This window comes from Excalfactoria chinensis, unplaced genomic scaffold (genome assembly GCF_039878825.1).
Source record: "Excalfactoria chinensis isolate bCotChi1 unplaced genomic scaffold, bCotChi1.hap2 Scaffold_82, whole genome shotgun sequence".
Lineage (NCBI taxonomy): Eukaryota > Metazoa > Chordata > Aves > Galliformes > Phasianidae > Excalfactoria > Excalfactoria chinensis.
The window spans coordinates 219,088-239,133 of NW_027315715.1; the positions used below are offsets into that span (position 1 = coordinate 219,088).

The following is a 20,046-nucleotide window of genomic DNA, read 5'->3' on the forward strand; positions in this document are numbered from 1 at the left end:
AATGCAACATCACGGTGCCCAGCCCAGATAGGGTCTGTGGATGACAATTACAACAAAACATCTCTTGGGAGGAATGCAAAGCATCTGCAGTAATGCCAAGGAGGAGGAAAGGGTAGCTACCAGGCATTGATTTCAGTAGCCATTAGAGTAAATGGATTACTATTAAAACATAGAATGAAATAACACACTGGCAACACACACAGTCACACAGGCAGCAGACACAGACTGGCAGCAGACACAGACTGGCAGCAGACACAGACTGGCAGCAGACACAGACTGGCAGCAGACACGCACTGGCAGGAGACACGCACTGGCAGGAGACACTCACTGGCAAGGCACACATGCATGTAATCAAAGAAAGACGACATAAAAATGACTAAGGAAAAATCACTAAGCAAAAACAATAAGCTAAAACCCTAAGCTAAAACCCTAAGCAAAAACAATAAGAAAAAACTCTAAATAAAAACCCAAAATAAAACCCCTAAATAGAAAACCTAAATACAAACGCTAAGCAAAAACCCTAAGCAAAAACCCTAAGCAAAAAACCATAAGGAAAAACCATAAGGAAAAACCATAAGGAAAAACCATAAGGAAAAACCATAAGGAATAGTAGGAAGGAAAAGCACTAGGGAAATTTAATATCAAAAACGATATAGGAAAAGAATTCAACGATGACAACAGAGTCTCTAGGACCCCAAAAGTACAGCATCCATGCCTGGGAGGAGGAATGGGTAGCTACAGGGCATGCTGCTAACTCAAACAGAAATGCAACATCACGGTGCCCAGCCCAGATTGGGTCTGTGGATGACAATTACAACAAAACATCTCTTGGGAGGAATGCAAAGCATCTGCAGTAATGCGAAGGAGGAGAAAAGGGTAGCTACCAGGCATGGATTTCAGTAGCCATTAGAGTAAATGGATTACTATTAAAACACAGAATGAAATAACACACTGGCAACACACACAGTCACACAGGCAGCAGACACAGACTGGCAGCATACACAGACTGGCAGCAAACACGCACTGGCAGCAGACACACACTGGCAGCAGACACACACTGGCAGCAGACACTTGCATGGAATCAAAGAAAACCATTATAAAAAACCCTAAGCAAAAACACTGAGCAAAAACACTGAGCAAAAAGAATATGCAAAAATAATATGCAAAAACACTAAGCAAAAACAGTATGGAAAATGCCTGGGAGGAGGAAAGTGTAGCTACAGGGCATGCTGCTACCTCCACCACAGATGCTACATCAGGGTCAATAGCCAAGAATGGGTCTGCTGGATTTCAGCAGCCATTAGAGGAAATAATAATGAAGCAAAGGACAGAAAGTAAAAGCACACAGGCTAGGGACGCACTCGGTTGCAAACAAAGAAGAACAACATTAACAAATCTGAAAGAAAATGCAAGAATTCATCGTAACACAGAACAAGCTGTGGTAGGTAAGGGTTTAGTTTGTTAGTCAATTCGAAACTCAATGTTGCTTTCTCAGATGTCCTGGAATGGAAACAGTGTTGTAAAATGTAAATTGTGTTGCAAACGATGGAAACTAAGTAGCTGCAGGCATTGCAAACTACACATTGCCAGGATACTTAAGCTGCTAGAAAATAACCAAAGAATAATGGAAAAGACTGCTGACTTTCACCCTCACAACCATCATGAGAAAAGAAAGCGCATCTCCCGCAACAACCTGCACATCCGCTAGAATGACTGGAATTCATTCAGGAGATAAGAGTTGTATAAATGCAGAACTGATCCTTTGCTCAAATTGTGACCTTGGCGGAGTGTAGACTCCCCCTGGCGCCCAGCTCTGTTTTGCTCACTTGACCACCTAGCTTAATTGAATAAAGCTATCCCTTTATGTATCGCACTAGACTTTGCCTGGTTTTGTCACAATTAGAATTAATAGTAAGGAAAAGCAACAAAGAAATCAATCATCAAGCCATACAGCAGAAACAACAGCGTAAAAAAGCAAAGGAAAAGACTGCAGCTGCAGTCATGCCAAGAAGGAGGTAAGGGTAGCGACCATGCACAGACCTAGCCAGCCACCAGAGGAAAGCATATAGGTAAAAAACCACTAAAGAAAACTACTAATGAAGAACAGCACGGAAGAGCAGCACGGAAGAGCAGTAACAAGAGACACGAAGGAAAAAAAATGAAGGAGAAAAAGAGCACTAAGAAAAAGCACTAAAGGGGAAATGCACCAAAAGGGGAAAAGCTCTCAAGGGGAAAAGCTCTCAAGGGGAAAAGCTCTCAAGGGGAAAAGCTCTCAAGGGGAAAAGCTCTAAAGGGGAAAAGCTCTAAAAGGGAAAAGCTCTAAAGGGGAAAAGCTCTAAAGGGGAAAAGCTCTAAAGGGGAAAAGCTCTAAAGCGGAAAAGCTCTAAAGCGGAAAAGCTCTAAAGCGGAAAAGCTCTAAAGGGGAAAAGCTCTAAAGGGGAAAAGCTCTAAAGGGGAAACGCACTCAAGGGAAACGCAGTCAAGGGGAAAAGCTCTAAAGGGGAAAAGCACTAAAGGGGAAACGCACTCAAGGGAAACGCACTCAAGGGGAAACGCAGCACGGAAATGCACAGATGAAAAGAATGCAGAGATGACAACTGAGTCTGGAGGACCCCAAAAGCTCAGCATCCATGCTTGGCAGGAGGAAAGGGTAGCTACAGGGCACGCTGCTAAGCCCACCAGAGATGCTACATCAGGGTCAGCAGCCCAAAATGGATCTGCGGATGACAATTAGAACAAAACATCTCTCTGGAGGAAGGCAGAGCACCTGCAGTCATGCCAAGGAGGAGGTCAGGGTAGCTACCGGGCATCAATCTAGCCTGCCATCAGAGGAAAAGCTGCAAGACCACCACAAGGGAACAGGCAGCCTTGCTCAGGAGGCGTGGACACACCTGGGAAATGAGAATAAGACAGCAAATGCATCAAGCAGAGCAGGAAAGCCAAAACAGGAGGCTGGAGTTTAAGAAGTCAGAAACGAATACACAAAACAGAACAATCGAGGGTGAGAGAACATCAGGTAAGTGAAGGGAAAGTAAGAGGAAAGGCACAGGCTAGGGGACAAGGAAAGAAGGGACAAGGAAGGTAAAGCTAGGCAAGGAAGAGTGAAAAGGAAAGGAGAAACACAAAACAAAGAGAAAATACATTGTCTCAAAAGGAAAAGAATGCTCTCAGTAAGGAAGAATGCAAAGAAAGGAACAGGAAAGACAAAGAACCGACAAAAATGAAACAAAGACCATGGAAGGCAAAGCAAAAGGGGCACTACAGAAAAGCTAAGCGGGGAAATAACAAACAAACAGGGAAAAGAAAGCAAAGCAAAACAAGGTCTAGAAATGCAAGAGTAAAGCAAATCACCTGAATACAATATCACGGCAAAGCAAAGAGTCTGAATCAGATAAAAATGCTCCCCAGTGATGATCTCTGGAAAGAAAGAATGAAAGAAAGAACATTCAGAAAGAAAGAACTGCTGGACTCTTTCCAAGAGATTCCTGTACTTTTTGTTCTGAGGAGCCCACAACTGGACACAGTACTCCAGATGAGGCCTTACCAGGGCAAAGTAGAGTGGGAGGATCACCTCCCTTGACCTGCTGGCCATGCTTTTTCTAATGCACCATGGAATGCCATTGGCCTTTTTGGCCATGAGGGTACACTGATGGCATGGCCAACCTGTTGTCCACTAGGACACCCAGGTCCCTCTCTGCAGAGCTCCCCTCCAGCAGGTCATCCCCCAACCTGTACTAGTGTATGCAATTATTCCTCCCTAGGTGCAAGACTCTACACTTGCTTTTGTTGACCCTCTGTGAAGGACAGATCTGGTTTTCTTTTGTTGTCTCAAAGCTTGCTTCGTGAGGTTTTTCGTGATGATAAGACTCTGACTGGCGACTGCTAACTATCTAGGGTGAATGGTGGTTGCTATTGTGCCATCTCTGCTTATGATTGCAAAGATAAGCAGAGACAGGTCAAGCAGTCTTTTTCAGGGTGCTGCTTGAAGGAGCGGACCACTGCAGAAGGCGATAATGCTTGTGTCTGGCAAACAGAGGCACCACCAACCCCTGCTGGCTTATCTGTGGGCCAGGAATGTCACAAAAGCTGGTTTTAAACCATTTTACAAAGAGTGTTTACTCGCTTGTTTAGAAGTTCAGTGTTTGTTCGAGATACATTCCCAAAAATGCTTAGCATTCCTGTGATCCTCAAACTTCAAAGAGGACGGAAAACAACCCCACCGAAATAGGGGATAAAAGGCCCTCGCTAAACTGGGGATTTTGGGAGACGATTTTTGGAGACGATCTGGGAGACGATCTCGGGAGACGAACTCCCAAAGATGGCTTTGACGGAGAATTCCCTGAGGGGAAACCTCTTCGGAAGGCCGGCTTGCTGCAGTGCTACCTGACTTTCTCCCATCCCCCGCGGTGATCAGACGAGTTCCTGAAATCAACGGACCTACGGTGTACCTCGCTGGACCCACGGTGGTGACTATCTCTCTTGCTTTCCACAGACTCCTTGCTTATTTTTCCTACTTTTCCTATCGCCCACCTTCCCTTCCCCATCTCCCTAAAAAGGCTAGGACTTTAATAAACTGGTTGGACCAACATTTGAACCGTTGCTTCTTAATCTCACGCCGGGTATATACACATATCAAAGAACCTTGCCTCTCTCCTGCAAATTGGAGCGAGACACCCTCATCCAGTTTCTTACTGCCCAGCTCTCCAGCCTGGCCAGGTCTCGCTGAATGGCAGCACAGCCTTCAGGCGTGTCAGCCAATCCTCCCAACTTCGTATCATCAGCAAACTTGCTGAGGGTGGCCACTGTCCCCTCGTCAAGGTCATCGATGAAGACGTTGAACAAGACCGGACCCAGCATCGACCCCTGGGGGACACTGCTAGTTACAGGTCTCCAACCGGACTCTGCACTGCCAACAACGACCCTCTGTGCGCTGACAGTCAGCCAGTTCTCAACCCACCTCACTGTCCACTCATCTATCCCACACTCCCTCAGCTTTGTTATAAGGATGTCATGGGGGACACTATCAAATGCCTTGCTGAAATCATGGTAGGCTACATCCACCGCCCTATCCAAAACTATCTGGAAGGTTCTTAGTTCTTTACCACCGTTTCCTTCCCCGCGCTTGAAAACTACAAGCAGCTAAAACAATGTTCTCTGAAGATATCCAGGAGAGAAGAGTCCCGGTAGATCAGTATCAAGCCCAGCTCATGGGAGCCCAATGCCCACTGTTTCCTGGCTGATAAACACAGATCTCTGGCAGCATTCAATCGTCTTCCCTGTACAACCACCCAGCCCCCCTCCTAGTCATCAACACCAGTATCATTTTAAAGTCAATGAACCTAGCCTGTAAAAGCACATGTAGCCTCCTTCATTGGTTTGGGGGACTGAGTTTGAGAACACATCTTTAGGCAAACACTCACATCAAGTTCCATATGTCTGAATGCGCAGCCCCTCCTCATGCAGTGACCGCCCTTCCACAGCTGCAGATGGTTTCATTCCCCGCAGCAACTTCACAGCGGCAGAAGGGACAGACGCTTCCCTGTAACCAGAAGGAAACAACAAAGATAAATAAAGCAGCACAGCCCTACGTCCAAGGCTCTGTAAACTCCATGTATTCCAGTGACAGGAAGGCATCTGCAACATCAGCCTTCACCCTGGCATCAGGGTACCTTGTTGGCCTATCACAGCGGCGCTGGTACAGGATTCATTGTGTTACGCCCTGTTACCAAAGGCACGATACCTGTGAGTGGGTAACACAGTATCTCGCTACCACAGAACTTGCAAGGAGCGACACGAAGTTTGATCTCAGCACTCATCACACAGAAGTTACTTTGGCAGCCTTGGGAGGAGAATGGAGGAATCTCTTGCTATGCAGGGAGCAAGGACTTGGTGTATTTCTAGCATCAAGTTACACGTGGTCAAATCGGGTGATGTTCCCAGCCTGCATCTTCATCCTTCCTTAAGGCCTTGACTGAAAGCTTGCTGGCACTGCGTCAGCTGATTCTGGCTCGCATTCCCTCCGGATCAGCTTCAGATACATCAGGGCTTGGACACGCGTTACTGAGGAGTGCAGCAACATTGGGATCTGGCCCCAGTGATCTTCTGGACACCAGCTTTTCATTACACGTGAAATGTTCTACACTGCAAGATATTAATAAGGAGAGAGAACAATACTCAGTCGATGACAAAAAGAGAAGCGTGTGTCCCAACGCTACAACTGTTAGAGAAAACACTCACCGTGACTCCTTTAGTACAGAAAAGCTGGAACGAGGCTTCTTAGCTACTTGATCTGGCTGTTCAAAGCTATTTAAAACAAAACAACACAAAACAACCAAACGTGCTTCTCTTTGCATCGGTTTTAAAGGTTTTCTGATTTAAAGTGTGTTGAAGCAGACTGTATTCAGAGAGAAAAAGTAACAACTTCTACTCCGCACATCATTTTTGCCCTTAATCCAGTGGCTGGATTTTCACTGAGAAAGGAGGCATTTCTGATGGAGATTACAATGAAGGCACCGTCCTTCATAGGACCTGGAGGATGAAAGAAAGGTTCAGAAACCCATTCTGGAATTCAGGCGCTAATTACTGGGAATACTCAAGCACAGTCTTGTCTTTCCTAACATTTTGTTCTGATTTTACTAATATGCTAGGCTCACCTGTAGGCTTTGTTTTGTTGCTTTTTTTTTCCTCCTGTACAATGAAGAGGTGTCACTTACTGAAATGGCACTGATTACTTTTTGGAGGACAGCGTTCTTGTTTCTCTCTAACAACAAGGGTATTTTTGCTAATTGCTCATCAGAATTTCCACAGGCACAGTGAATTAAGTGTGCCCTCTGAACACAGGTAGCCACTATCATCAGAAACTGATGTTAAAAATCACTGGCTTAATTGTTGCTTAGCTCAGAACTGTACTGCCTTTCAGAAAACAGTGATTGAACACTACTACTACTCTGTACTTCACTGTAGGTTGTTAAGCAACCCCCCCTGCCCCACAAGTGCTCTTTCCCTTCCTTACAGTTATCTCCACCTAAGCAGAATCCAAAACACGTGCCCTTGATGCCATCCAACTTCCTCCGAGTGCTTTTGCAGTTTTACAGAAAAGAAAAAAAAAAAAAAGAAAAAAGAATAAGAAAGAGGATTTTCCTCTTGCCCCACTGATAAACAAAGAAGTCAAACATGGGTAGCTTGGCCATGAATGCCTCCAGGGATGGGACACCCATAACCTCTCCAGCCTGTCCATGTCCCTCTGGATGGCTTCCCTTCCCTCCAATGTATCAACTGCGCTGCTCAGTTTGTATCGTCTGCAAACCTGCTGAGGGCGCACTCGATGCCATCATCTGTGTCACTGATGTTGAAGAGCATCGGTCCCAAGACAAAACTCTGAGGGACACCACTTGTGATCAGCCTCCACCCTGACACAGAACCATCGACCACAATCCTTTGGCTGTGTCCAGCCAGCCAATTCCTAATCCACTGAACAGTCACAAAATCCACACCTCCCCAGTCTAGAGAGAAGGATGTGGTGAGGGACCATGTCAAAGGCTCTGCAGAAGTCCAGGTAGATGACATCCATCGCCCTTCCCCCGACAACCCAAGCCATCACTCCATCATACAAGGCCACCAAATTGATCAGGCAAGATCTGCCCTTGGTCAAACTATGCTGGCTCTCTTGGGTCTCTGTCTTGTGTGTGCCTTAACATCACTTCTAGGAGGATCTGCTCCCTGATTTTCCCAGGCACAAAGCTGAGGCTCGCCAGCCTGAAGTTGCCCGGGTCCTCCTTTCTACCTTGCTTAAAAATTCCTAGGATCGTGCTGTGATTCATCCATATGCAGACATTCTGGAAGACAAGCAACTGGTGCCTAGCCAAAAGTGGAACAGAATGACTGCCTACTGAGGGCTTCTTCTGCAAAAACTATTGTAAACATTTCTCATTTTTCCAAGTATCAATTCAGCTTCCCACTTCTTTTTCTAAAGCTTTTCAAAAGAGACAAGCAAGGCAGGCAAGGCAGGGATGTAGCCCTCTATGTTAGGAAAGAATGTGAATGTATGGAAATCAGTGATGGCAATGATAGGGGTGAGAGCTTATGGGTCAAAATAAAAGCAAAGGCCAGTAAAACTGACATTACCACAGGAGCGTGCTACAGGCCACCCAACCGCATGAAGATGCGGACAAGACACTTTATAGGTGGTTGGATGAGGTCTCAAGGTCTCTTCCCCTTGTTCTTGTGGGGGATTTCCACGTCCCACACATCTGCTGGATTCCTAATGCAGCAGATAGGGAACAGTCCCGGAGGTCCCTAGAGTGTGTGGGAGAGAACTTCCTGACACAGATGGTGAAGGAGCCAACAAGGGGAAGCAAAATCCTGCTGTTTGTTAACAGAAAAGGTCTTGTGACAGATGGAAAGGTTGGAGGCCGTCTGGCTCATAGAGATCGTGAGATGCCTGATTTCTCAGTCCTTGATGAACCCCAGAGGGGAGTCAGCAGAACTGCTACCTCGGACTCCCAGAGGCAAACTTTAACCTTTCTAGTACCATGGCTGAGAGGGTTCCTCGGGAGGTAGCTTTGGAGGGCGTGGGAACCCAGGAAGGCTAGCAATACTTTAAGCAAGTAATTTAAAAGGAGCAGGAGCTGACCATCCCCAAGACATAGAAGACAACAGGCAAGGAGGCTGGACTGGCTGAACGGAAACCTCTGACTGGAACTCAAGAGCAAAAGGAAATGTACGGTCTCTGCAAGAGTGGGCAAGCTACTTACGATGATAACAGGTATGTAGCAAGGCTGTGCAGGGACAACATTAGGAGAGCCAAAGCCCAGCTAGAACCGAACTTGGGCACTAAGGTAAACAACAATACATATTTCTATTAATACAACAACAGCAAGAGGAGGGCTAGGGAGAATCCATTCCTCATTGGACACCAAGAGCAACTTGGTGACTAAGGATCAGGATAAGGCTGAGCTACTTAATGCCTTCTTTGCCTCAGTCTTTAATAGCAAGATTTGTTACTCCCTGGGAATAAAATCCCCTGTGCTGCTAGGTAGGGACGAGGAACCCAGCAGGCCCTGCCCTATCAGTCTCACCTCAGCGACAGCAAAGGTTATGGAATGGATCATCTCAGGAGCCATCGTGGACCAATTAAAGATCAACCAGGGGATCAGGTCCAGTCAGCATGGGTTTATGAATGGTAATTCCATTCTATGACAAGGTGACCCACTTAGCAGATGAGGATAAGGCTGTTAATGTGGTAAAGCCTCTGACGCTGTACCCCACAACATCTTCATGGAGAAGCTGGCTGCCCACAGTTTAGATGGGCGTATGCTGCACTGGGTGAAACACTGTCTGGAAAACGGGGCCAACGAGTTGCAGTCAACGGAGTTAAATCCAGTTGGCAGCCAGTCACTCCAATGTCCCCCTGCGCTCGGTACTGGGGATGCTTCCATTCAACACCTTTATTAACAATCTTGACGAGGAGATGGAGCACACCCTCAGTAAGTTTGCAGACAACACCAAGTTCAGAAGGATGGTCGAGCTGCCTGATGGGAGAGAGGTGCTACACAGAGACCTGGATAGACTGGATCAATGGGCCAGGACAAACTGGATGAGTTTCAATAGGGCCAAGTGCTGGGTCCTGCATTTTGGTCACAACAAACCCAAGCAACCCTACAGGCTTGGGGAGGAGAGGCTGGAAAGCTGCCTGATGGAAAGGGACCTTGGTGTACTGATGGACAGTCAGCTGGATATGAGCCAGCAGCACGCCCAGGTGGCCAAGAAGGCCAACGGCACCGTAGCTTGGGTCAGGAATGGAGTGGTGAGCAGGACTAGGGAAGTCATCCTGCCCCTGCACTTGACCCTGGCGAGGTCTCACCTCAAGTACTGTGTTCAGTTTTGGGCACCCCAATTCACAAAGGACGTCAAGGTGCAGAAGCAGGTTTAAAGAAGGGCAGCAAAGCTGGGGAAAGGATTGGAGAATATGTTCTGCAGGGAGCGACTGAAGGAACTGGGGCTGTTCAGCTCGGGAAAAAGGAGGCTGAGGGGAGACCTTATTGCTCTCTCCAGATACCTGAAAGGTGCTTACAGCAAGAGCGGGGCTGGTCTCTTCTCACTGGTGACAGGATGAGGAGTAATGGCTTTGAGCTGCGCCAGGGGAAGTTTAGGTTGGATATCAGGAAAAACTTCTTGACAGAAGGGCTTGCTAAGCACTGGAATAGGCTCCCCAGGGAGGTGGTTGAGTCACCATCCCTGAATGTGTGTAAAAATCATTCTGATGCGGTGCTCAGTGACAAAACTGAGTGGAGGGCTGTTAGAGTTAGGCTAGTCTGGTTAGGTTGTGGTTGGACTTGATGATCCTTAATGCCTTCTCCAAGCTGAGCAATTCTATGATTCTATGAGATTTAACACCACAGTTCTTGTGGGAGCTGTGATGGAACTTGCAGTGTCTCTGGCTTCCCCACAATCACTTTCTCCAGGCGGATTCTTAGGTCCTGGAACTTCTCGAAAGCCAAGGACACACCTCTGTCCAGTTTCCGTACCAGCTCCTGCAGTGACATCTCTGACAGCTTTCTCCTCTAAGGAAGAACCAAGCAGGTGGTTGAGTCACCGTCCCTGAATGTGTTTAAGAACCATTTGAATGTGGTGCTCAGGGACATGATTGGGCAGCAGGTTGCCGGGTTTAGGGTAAGTTTGGTTAGGTTATGGTTGGACTTGACCACCTAAAGGTGGTCTTTTCCAACCTGAGCAATTCTATGACTCTATGATCCCTATTGAAGTTGACCTTCTGTGGTTTCTAAAATCACTCTGCCTTCAGCAAAATGTTACTCTCTGCATCCTCCTGCCTTCCAAGGAGAAGTACAGAAGCCTGTCCACCAACCAGTAGTCTTTGCTGGGCTGGATGCTGAAATTACCCACCAACTATGAAGAGCCAACAATACAAAGAGAAGTACATCAGCTGAAGTAGTCACGCTTTAGAATACCAGATGCTACTAAGATCTAAACTACCAGAGCTCCCAGGGGCAGCCTTTCTCAAGCTATACTATCATCTACTGCAGCTAGCACTTATGCTCTGCGTTCCAATGCCTACTTCTTCAGCCGGTAGCAAAGACTCATTGTATCAGCAGTACAATATCAAGAGCTCAGGGTTCCGGTTACGTGCAGCAAAACTCGATCTTAACAGAGACATCTTGAACTATTCTTGAAGACACCCATTGGTTCCTGTCAACAGGAAAGGTAAGGTGGAATCCAACAAGCCTGCACTCTCAGCCTGTGCTCTCAAATCACATGACAGGATCTGCTAGAGTGGGATGCGACAATGACACGAGTCCTCCAGCAGTCAGAAGCACCATTCTAAAAATAACCACATTTCTATGAGGCTGTAACATCAAGTGTAATGTGCCCCCCCTCACGCCACTGCTCAAACAAATAACCAGCTGCTGGTCAGGGTCCTGCTCAGCAGGGAGCTGAAAAAAGTGCTGCCCCACACCCACCCCAGGCTGCCTCATCAGCACAGGGCAGCACTAAGCCCAGCACCAGGCAGGGCAACTTGCACAACGCATACCAGGCTTTGGCTGGCTCAGCTTCCATACCGCTGTGCCTGCAGTCCCACTGACCCCAGGCTACAGCAGGCACTGTGTCATCACAAGACTGAGTGGCAACAGAGGCATATTCCCTGTGGGCTCTGCCCCAAAAATGCCATCACACAAACTGGTACTCTGAAGTTTACGTGCCTTAATACCTTAGGAGCCCCTCTCTTCAAGGAGCTAGATCTACAAGTCTGATTCCCACAAAGGGTGAGGGGCGATGACAATCAGCAGTGTGGTAGATACCCTATCCTAAGCAAGATCATTCTCCTAAGACATTCAAATTAGTGCAGCAACACCCTACCTTATTTTCTGTATTCAGCTCTGTATTGATCTCACGTGGATAAAAGTAACAGTCAGCACCTGCAACAAGTCTAGACATAGCTAAGATTTAGATGGAGGGAGCTAAGAGATCAAGACAAGATGATGTAGTGCAATGCAGTCAAAGGAGCTGGCCAAGCAAAAGCTATGTGCATGCATTTCCAAGCTGAGCATGCACCTGGAGTTGGGACTGGATCACTCACTGTCAGAAGAATTCCTGAGTACCATCATAAAGAAAGCTATACTGCGTCATGACTGGAGTCCCTTTACGTTAATTAGCCCTCTTTGCATTTTAATATGCACCATTCACTACTCCAAAGTTGCACTTCCTTTTGCCTTTCTACCTGAAGGGCTTTGAAAAAGTCTCTGAAATAGAAATTCCATGACTGCTGTAATACACTTGGGCAGGTATCTGGACTCCCATCCAGAGACATCCAATGCCTTTTACGGAAATAAAGAATACTCAAGGACTTACCCCACCAAATTCCCACTCAGTTTTACACCACTGCTTTTTGGTCTGATAGGCAGGAGTCAGCAAAAGGCAGCGAAAGGCAGCTATTCGGCAATCCCAGGAAGTCAGCTGGGCTCTAGGGAGACAAGAAGGGCACTAAGGTGACAAACAACCATTGCCTTTCATCCTTTTTCACAGGTCTTAACATCTTTGTTTCCTCCTCTTCTTCACACTCTCCCTTTGCCCAGAGGCCAGCAAGTCCTCTCTGATGGCCTGAACTGCACAGCAAAATGAAAATCAGACAAACTGTTCTCTACTCTGGGAGAGTTCCAAATCTTTTTGACCTGGGGTGAAACATGGGTGCCTCACAAGATTTTCCCAACTGTTGAAACCATTATCTTTCCATATGTGTGTATTACCCATCTTAACATTTATCAACAGTTCCTGAAGATTCTAGAGAAAATGACCAAGAGAAATTCCTCCTTATTTCACCTATTGCTTGGCCACTACTTTGTGCTCCTCCAGAAGAGGACACAGAGGCACAGAAACCCGGTGGCTCAGGACTCCTACCACCACTTGACTCGCCTCTCTCAACGCTGCTCCCTCACCAAACATCCAGGACTGGTTTTTACCACGTCCCTGCCAAAGAGAACACAAGATACTCAAGCACACCTTTCTCCCTATGAAAAACATGGCTCGTGGGCCATATAAACTCTGCAAAGCTATAAACACATGTTTAAGTTCTACAGGAAACAGAGAAACTTAAAACATATGCCTGAGGCCTCTGTTTAGCAGTAATTGTTTGCTGAATTAGGGCATAGGAGTCCGACTTGTCACATCCAAAGCCTTAATGTCCCGACCTAGCGGCATCTACTTCATCAAACACAAGGTCTCAGTAACATACACCACACACCAGCCATGCTCATAAGGACAGGTAACTCTTCTGTGACAGCTTCATCCAAACCTTACTGGATTAGCCTTGCTATCACCTGCAGCTCGTTCTAGTCACTGTTTTGAGGGGTCAGAGCCTGAACTCTGCTAAAAGGCCACATACCATCATGAGATCAGGTACACCTGAGGCAACCACACCACTAAGGCTCCTTTGCTAAACTTCAGCAGTCCCCAGTGATTGCTAAGAAATAAAATAAAATCCACAGTTCCAAACACAAACACTTTTCTCAGTATCCCAACACCTCTGCCTTGTCCATCACTGGCCAGCAGGACTAAAGTCAAAGCAGTGCAAACCACAATTCCAGAGAAATAGCTGGAAACTCTGTTTCATCTTCTCACAAGCTTAGCAGATCAGAGCTCAGTGAATGCAGGCTAAGCACAAGTTGCTCACAGAGAACAGGCGCTCTGCTATCACCAGCACCTGCTATACATCAAGAAGGAATGTGTGCTGCGGCATTCATTCTCCTTGACACAACTACGAGTTCCGCACAACTGTCAGCACTGGAAGGAAAGCAGGCTGAAGAGAAACACAGCTGAATCCGTACAGGACAGAAAAGCAGGGAGAACAAAGGACAGGGACTGATCTTGAACTAAACACATTAGAGAACAACAGCCTGGAGAGGAATATTGGACAAGTCTGAAATGGTGATTCATACAGAAGATTCCAGAGTGTACCTCGTTTTTTTCTGTTTTTCTGGTTTTTGTTTGTTTGTTTTTTGTTTAAAAAAATGAAAAAGACAACACATAAAGAAATCAGGATGGATATAATTTGAAAACTCTTTTCAAGTGGCCTGGCATCTAAGGGCAAACTGAAGACTGCACAGAACACCAACAGAAAAGGAGAGAACTAACAGCCTAGGGGGGTTCCACAGAGAAGCTGGGAAGCGACCAAGGCTCTGCTCAGATAACAACTGCTGTGTGAGGTAGAAAGCTGATGGTGATACCTTCTGCCAATAAGGAGCACAGCTGGGAGGAGAAGGATGAGGAAGGATGCCATCTGCAGCACAGGCACACACACCAGCAGTACAGCCTAGCTCAGAGCTCCAACGCCAAAGTAATTATAAGGTTTTACTTAACAGCTCTGTACGGGACGATTCAACTACTTCAAGCTTCAGCAAGCTGCTAGTGACTGATAAACCAAGACTTCTCAGCGACCTCAAAAGCTGGCAGCCTTTCAAAAAATAAACTGATTGTATGCTTTATGAGATGGTTTGTTCAATCTACAGAAATTAATCCAGCAGGCAGTCAAACAGTCAAATTCTGTGCTGCCAGCAGAGCCTTTTCATGAGCACTAGGAACATCCCCGGCTACAGCACTACCACAGCATTGGCAGAAAACACACAGTCAGCTAAGAGAATATAAAAAAAAAAAGAAGCACCTCACCCTACCCTTATTTAACTCCTCTCCCACATTTAGAACTGAAACCATGAGTTCAAATGCCATAAAAAAAATTGGGGGAAAAATCATCTGGTAATTCCAAGGCAAACCACCATGATCATAGAACCACAGAATATCCCAAGTTGTAAGGGAACCACGAGGATCATCAAGTCCAACCCGATGCTCCAGGAAGGGCCACCCAAACACAAACAGCCTTTACGCTGCAGCAGCTCAGGGCCAGGCCCACAGCCCCGGGAAGCCTGTTCCATGACCACTGGTATCAGATGCAGCAAGCACAGGGAGCAGGCAGGAAGGCACAGCAAAGCAGCAAGCCAAGCCCAATCTCTCAGAGGGGGCCTGCTTACAGGATGCCTAGACATTGCCCTCCCAAAAAAACTCCACCATTTTCACAGCCAAAACAGAAACTACCTTTGCACTTCTCACAACTCTTCCCTGCGCTCCCAAATAAATGGTATCATGACATCCTCTACCACACTGCAACTGCTCAGAATAATCAAAATTATATCATTCATGACATAAGAAACTTACTTTTGACTAGTGGCAACAACATTCCATTCCCATCCTGTCCCTCTGTGTTATGAATACTGCAATTGTCCTTCTGACAGCCTCCTGGATGAATGCACCAACAGCAAGGAAGCATCCTGCACTTACTCTGAAGAGAGAAGGAAAGCAAGTTTCATGGAAACAGGCACACAAGGCTTGCACCCAGACATGGTTCTCCAGATCATGCCACAGATAGGACTACCAGAGTGCCAGAACATAATTTACCACTAAAGGAAACATCTGGGGGCACATTCACAACTTCAGCACAAGCTGTAGTGGCTCAGCATATTTAGCTTTCCTCTCATTACAGCTGGAAAACAAGATACTCCTAAACATCAGTCAGCAAGCACTCGGATCAGCCTGCCCTCTGGTTTTTACAATGACAGACATCGTTACAGCCACCTCTAACACCTGACCAGGAGATGCTTCCATTTACTAGCCTGGACTTGCTTCCTTCCATCAGCAGCTGCTCCTAAACTGACCTTCGATTCATACAGTGATACCATTGACTTGTAGCACAAGCTGACCTGCAAGACAGAGAAGAGAAAGTAGGATGGCCACAAACACTGACACAGCACGTTCTAATATTCATAGTATCATAGTATCATAGTATTGTGCGAGTTGGAAGGGACCTTAGAGATCATCGAGTCCAACTCCCGGGATTCGAGCCCTCTGTGTAGCAGAGCAGCACTTCTACCCCCTGCTCCACAGGGGGGATTCGAACCCAGGCCCCCTGGTGTTGCAGACGGGAATTCTACCGCTGCGCCACCGGGGCACACTTGAACAACCACAAAAGAGACAAAACAGGAGATAAGGGCATCCGCAGCAACACCCCAGTTCATAAAGAAATGCAAATGCAGCCTGGCCTCAGCAGTCCTTATATATTTCTTACACATTTGATTGAGCCGACTGCATTTTGAACCAGGAGTGTTCACAGTCTCTTGCAAATTAACATGACACAGCAAAAACCAAAATAAAAACAAAACAAAAAAAAAATTACAAAAAAAAAAAAAAGCAATACAAAGGCCTATAAAGAAAAAAAGCAAGCCAAAGACCAGGGTATCAAAGATTAAAAAAAAAAACAAAACCAAAAACAAACACAAAACAAATAGAAAAAAAAAAGGAAAAAGAAAACGCATAGCACCTGTAACAGCAAAAATACTGGCACAATGGGAATATATTACAAAGGCAAGGAAAGAATGGCTCACCCACCTCTGAGAATGGAAGTGCACAGAACAAACTGCACAGAGGAGAAATCATCAGAAAAAAATCCCACCCAGGGGCAGTCAGCCCTCAGAAATGCTCTGTAAGAGAGGTGCAGCCAGGCTCCACCCCTTCCAGTCACTCAGCTGCATTGCCTTCACCTGCTGACCAGGGCTGACCAGGTGATAATCAGTGGCTCAAGCTGTAATTCAACAGTTCTCATACAGCAAATCAGAAGAAAAATAGCAAAGCATAGATGAAAAACACAGCAACAACAAATGAACCTCGAAGAATTCTAGAAAGTAACACAGAATTAAGTAAATAAATAAATAAACACACACAAAAATAAAAATTAAAATTAAAAAGAAAAAAAAGCACAGCACAGCAAAGCACAGATGACAATAAACAACAAGGAAAACCCACCACCCTGAAAAGAAATGGCACCTGAGCATTTCACCAGAGAGGCTCCTTCCATCTGTCTTCCTGCAAAGACACAAGGATAAAAGCCTCAGTTCCTCTGAGCAACAATTGGAAACAAGTCCACAAAATTATTCATTCAAAGGCACTTCCAGGAGATGTATAACAGAATCCTTCCCAGTTACACAAGCTTACACTGTGGCCTTAGGAGAAACAAGCTCCCTTTCTGGTCCCGGTTCCTAAGGGCTTCTTTTCATCACCTGTTGGACACAACAAGACGACTTTTCTTGCACAAATATATGCCCTGCATACCTTTCTCCATCCCAAAACAAAGTCCAACCTAGAGTTGCAGAGCAGACACTAGATGCTGACCAGAGCAGTAAATGAACAGAAGAGGGGAGAAGCAGATACAGGTAAAACAACTAAAGGAGTGAAAAAGATCAGAACTGAAGAAAGGATACAGGTAAGAAAGAAGGACAGAAGAATGGAAAGTGCTATAGAGGATAGGACTGGACATCAGCAGAAGAGGAGCAGATGCAAAGCTACACCAAGGTGTGCCTTCTCCCTCTGTCCCTGTCCACCACTAGCAACATCCCCCACTGACAGGGATGCTGCTGCCCCAGCAGCTGATGGGGTTGTGGCCTGGGGCTGTTCCCTGCCACTTCTTTTCTTCAGGTGTCTGCACACGAGGAACAGCTGTTCCCCATGCCCTGCATGCTGGTAATTAGTGTGGGTAATTACTGGGTGGGAATTGTGGGAAGGAAATTCAGGGGTGGGATAGTGAGAAGGCATTTGAGGGGGATGGGATATTGTTTGGGTGGGATTTTGGAAATCAGACATGACTGTTAGGATGGGGGATATTTGGTTGGAAATATTGTCATTTCCATTACTCATTGCTTTGTATGATAAGTTATTAAATGCTTTGTGTTCCTTCTGCTATACCTCTGCTTGCAGTCATCTGTGCAGTGTCAAAGGTCCTCAGCTCTACATGCCCACCTCCAGGGTAGGATGGGGCACCACAGATGGCAGGGTTCCACAGCTGCCACCAGCAGCCCCAGCCCGCTCCTGCACACCTGAGGTGTGAGTGGCTGTGAGAGGAATGTCTCTGTGGAAGTGCAGCTCATTCCTCCCCTCTGATGGGGGCAGAAGGCACGAGACAAAAGAGGAAAGCAGAAAGCATCTGCATTTCCCTCGTGGCTCTTATTTCCTGTGTTAATGTGGGAAATGAGCTGAGCCACTGTGCCTCTCTTCTATGGCTAGCTCTGCAGCTCTGCCACTGTCTTCGTGCTCAGCTGTTCCTGTGTGTAATGCTCTACACTTGGACCCTGCAGAGCCCAAAGACCTCCTTGGCTGCTGTTACTCACCACTCTGTACCTGCTTCCAGGTGTCACTTGCAAGACCCTGCGAGTCCACCTGGTTGGAACTGCAGTCCATAAACACAAATGTGAAAGAAAGAAGAAAGGATTCTTTCATTTCACAGGCTTTCATCTTCATTAAAAGATGTTCTGCTGTGGAGCACAGCTGGAAGCATTTCATTTGTGCAAAAAAGGGGGAGAGCTTGGTTCCTGCCCTCTCTAATCTCATGTAAGAGCTGGCTGTCTATGAGGAAGAGTCTCTACTTGGAGATCTGCTCTATAGGAACATTTTGTGAACCTGTTCTTCAGAAAAGTATCTTTGGGACTTTTTGTTTTGATTTGTGGGGTTTTTTTTCAGAAATAATGCTTTTGTTTACTAGCTTGAGTCCTTCACCATTCTTAGGAAAATTAGAGTAAAGCAGCTGTATCTGCTACTGCCTTCCACTACAGTTACCATTTGAGGTTATGGTTAAAGGCTGAACTTGAGAGTTTGAGCGCTGCCACAAAGCCCTGGCTGTGCCGGGCCCCCTTCCGACCTGGGCCCCAAAGCAGCCCCGACTGTGCTGGGTTCCCCTCTCACCTGGGCCCTGCAGTGGCCTCAGCTGTGCCGGGTCCCTCTCCGGTCTGGGCCCTGAGGTGGCCCCAGCCGTGCCTGGTCCTCCTCCATGCCGGGCCCCAAGGCCCTGCCTCTGCCTGCTCCCCCTCTGCTCTGGGCCCTGAGCTGGCCCTAACTGTGCCAGGCCCCCCTCAGGCACAGGCCCTGCCTCAAGCCCCGCCCCCTGTGGACAGCAGTGCTATTGCCTGTTTTTTTTCTCTCTTCCCTCTTCTTTCCCTCTTCTCTTCACAAATGCATTCGGATCCCCCAGGATGACCTGCACTGATACTGCTGCATTCTTCCTGAACAAACTTGCTGGACAGTGCAGCTTTTTCTACAGAGCAGCGTGCCTTTGGAAATGCTTTGACTATGTAAACTAACAGCAAGAGAACACTGAGCTCTTCTGGGTCTTTCTAGGAATGGCAAAGAGACAGGAGAGTGTGCTCAGCCTCGTCTGGTTGCTTGTATGCAGAAATCCCTGTCACGGTTGTAAACATCTGTGCTGTTCTGCTTGACGGCAGCAGTGTGTGACAAGAAGCCTACAGTTATCAATCTAGAGGTGGTAATTAATTGTAACAGTTCCCCCTTCTTCTTCCCTCGACACTTGGGTTATGCAGTTCTCCTATGCTATGTGCCGGTGTGTCATGGGTTAAGCTAAAATCTACCTGCACCCATGACTGGGGTATAGACGGCCTGCAGGGCTGCTATCCCAAAAGGAAAAGGGAAAAAGGGAAAAGGAAAATAAATACAGCAGCAACGATCTAAGGAGGCACACTTATTTACTAAATACTATATCGGAATACAGAATAACACAAAATAATACAATATAATTGGAATTAAGGCTAACGAATCAAGTAAAATAAGAGAGTGAGTCCCGAAACCAAGAGGCCTACTGTAACTCTAGGCGAAACGGCTGGAACGCTCCCACACGGCTCCCCCCTGGCTGGCAAGGTCCAAGAGCGCGAGTCCAGCACTGAAGTGAGATTATATAGAGTCCGTGTCATATGACTGACCGTGGTGTTCCCTGGGACATTCAGTCTTCTTTTGTGAGCAGCAGATTCGTCAAAATTATCCATGCTTTATCATGATGTTATGATGTGGAATACTGATAGCAAAATCACAGAATTGCAAAAACATGACATGGTGTAATACCTATGAGCCACAGCTTTGTTGCGTTTAGCAAAGCTCATGGCAACAGGCTTTGGCCAACCTCAGAGCTACGTAGATGATGATAAGATACCC

The 20,046-nt window shown here is 46.6% G+C and overlaps 1 long non-coding RNA gene across 1 annotated transcript; it reads right to left on the reverse strand.

Moving 5' to 3' along the window:
• Positions 1-15,636: 15,636 nt before the first annotated feature.
• LOC140265288 (uncharacterized) lies at positions 15,637-17,158 on the reverse strand. Its single transcript, XR_011906229.1, has 3 exons — positions 17,050-17,158; positions 16,882-16,920; positions 15,637-15,761 (listed from the first exon to the last, which is right to left on the reverse strand). It is a non-coding gene; the product is annotated as an uncharacterized lncRNA (long non-coding RNA).
• Between the last annotated feature and the right edge of the window lie 2,888 nt (positions 17,159-20,046).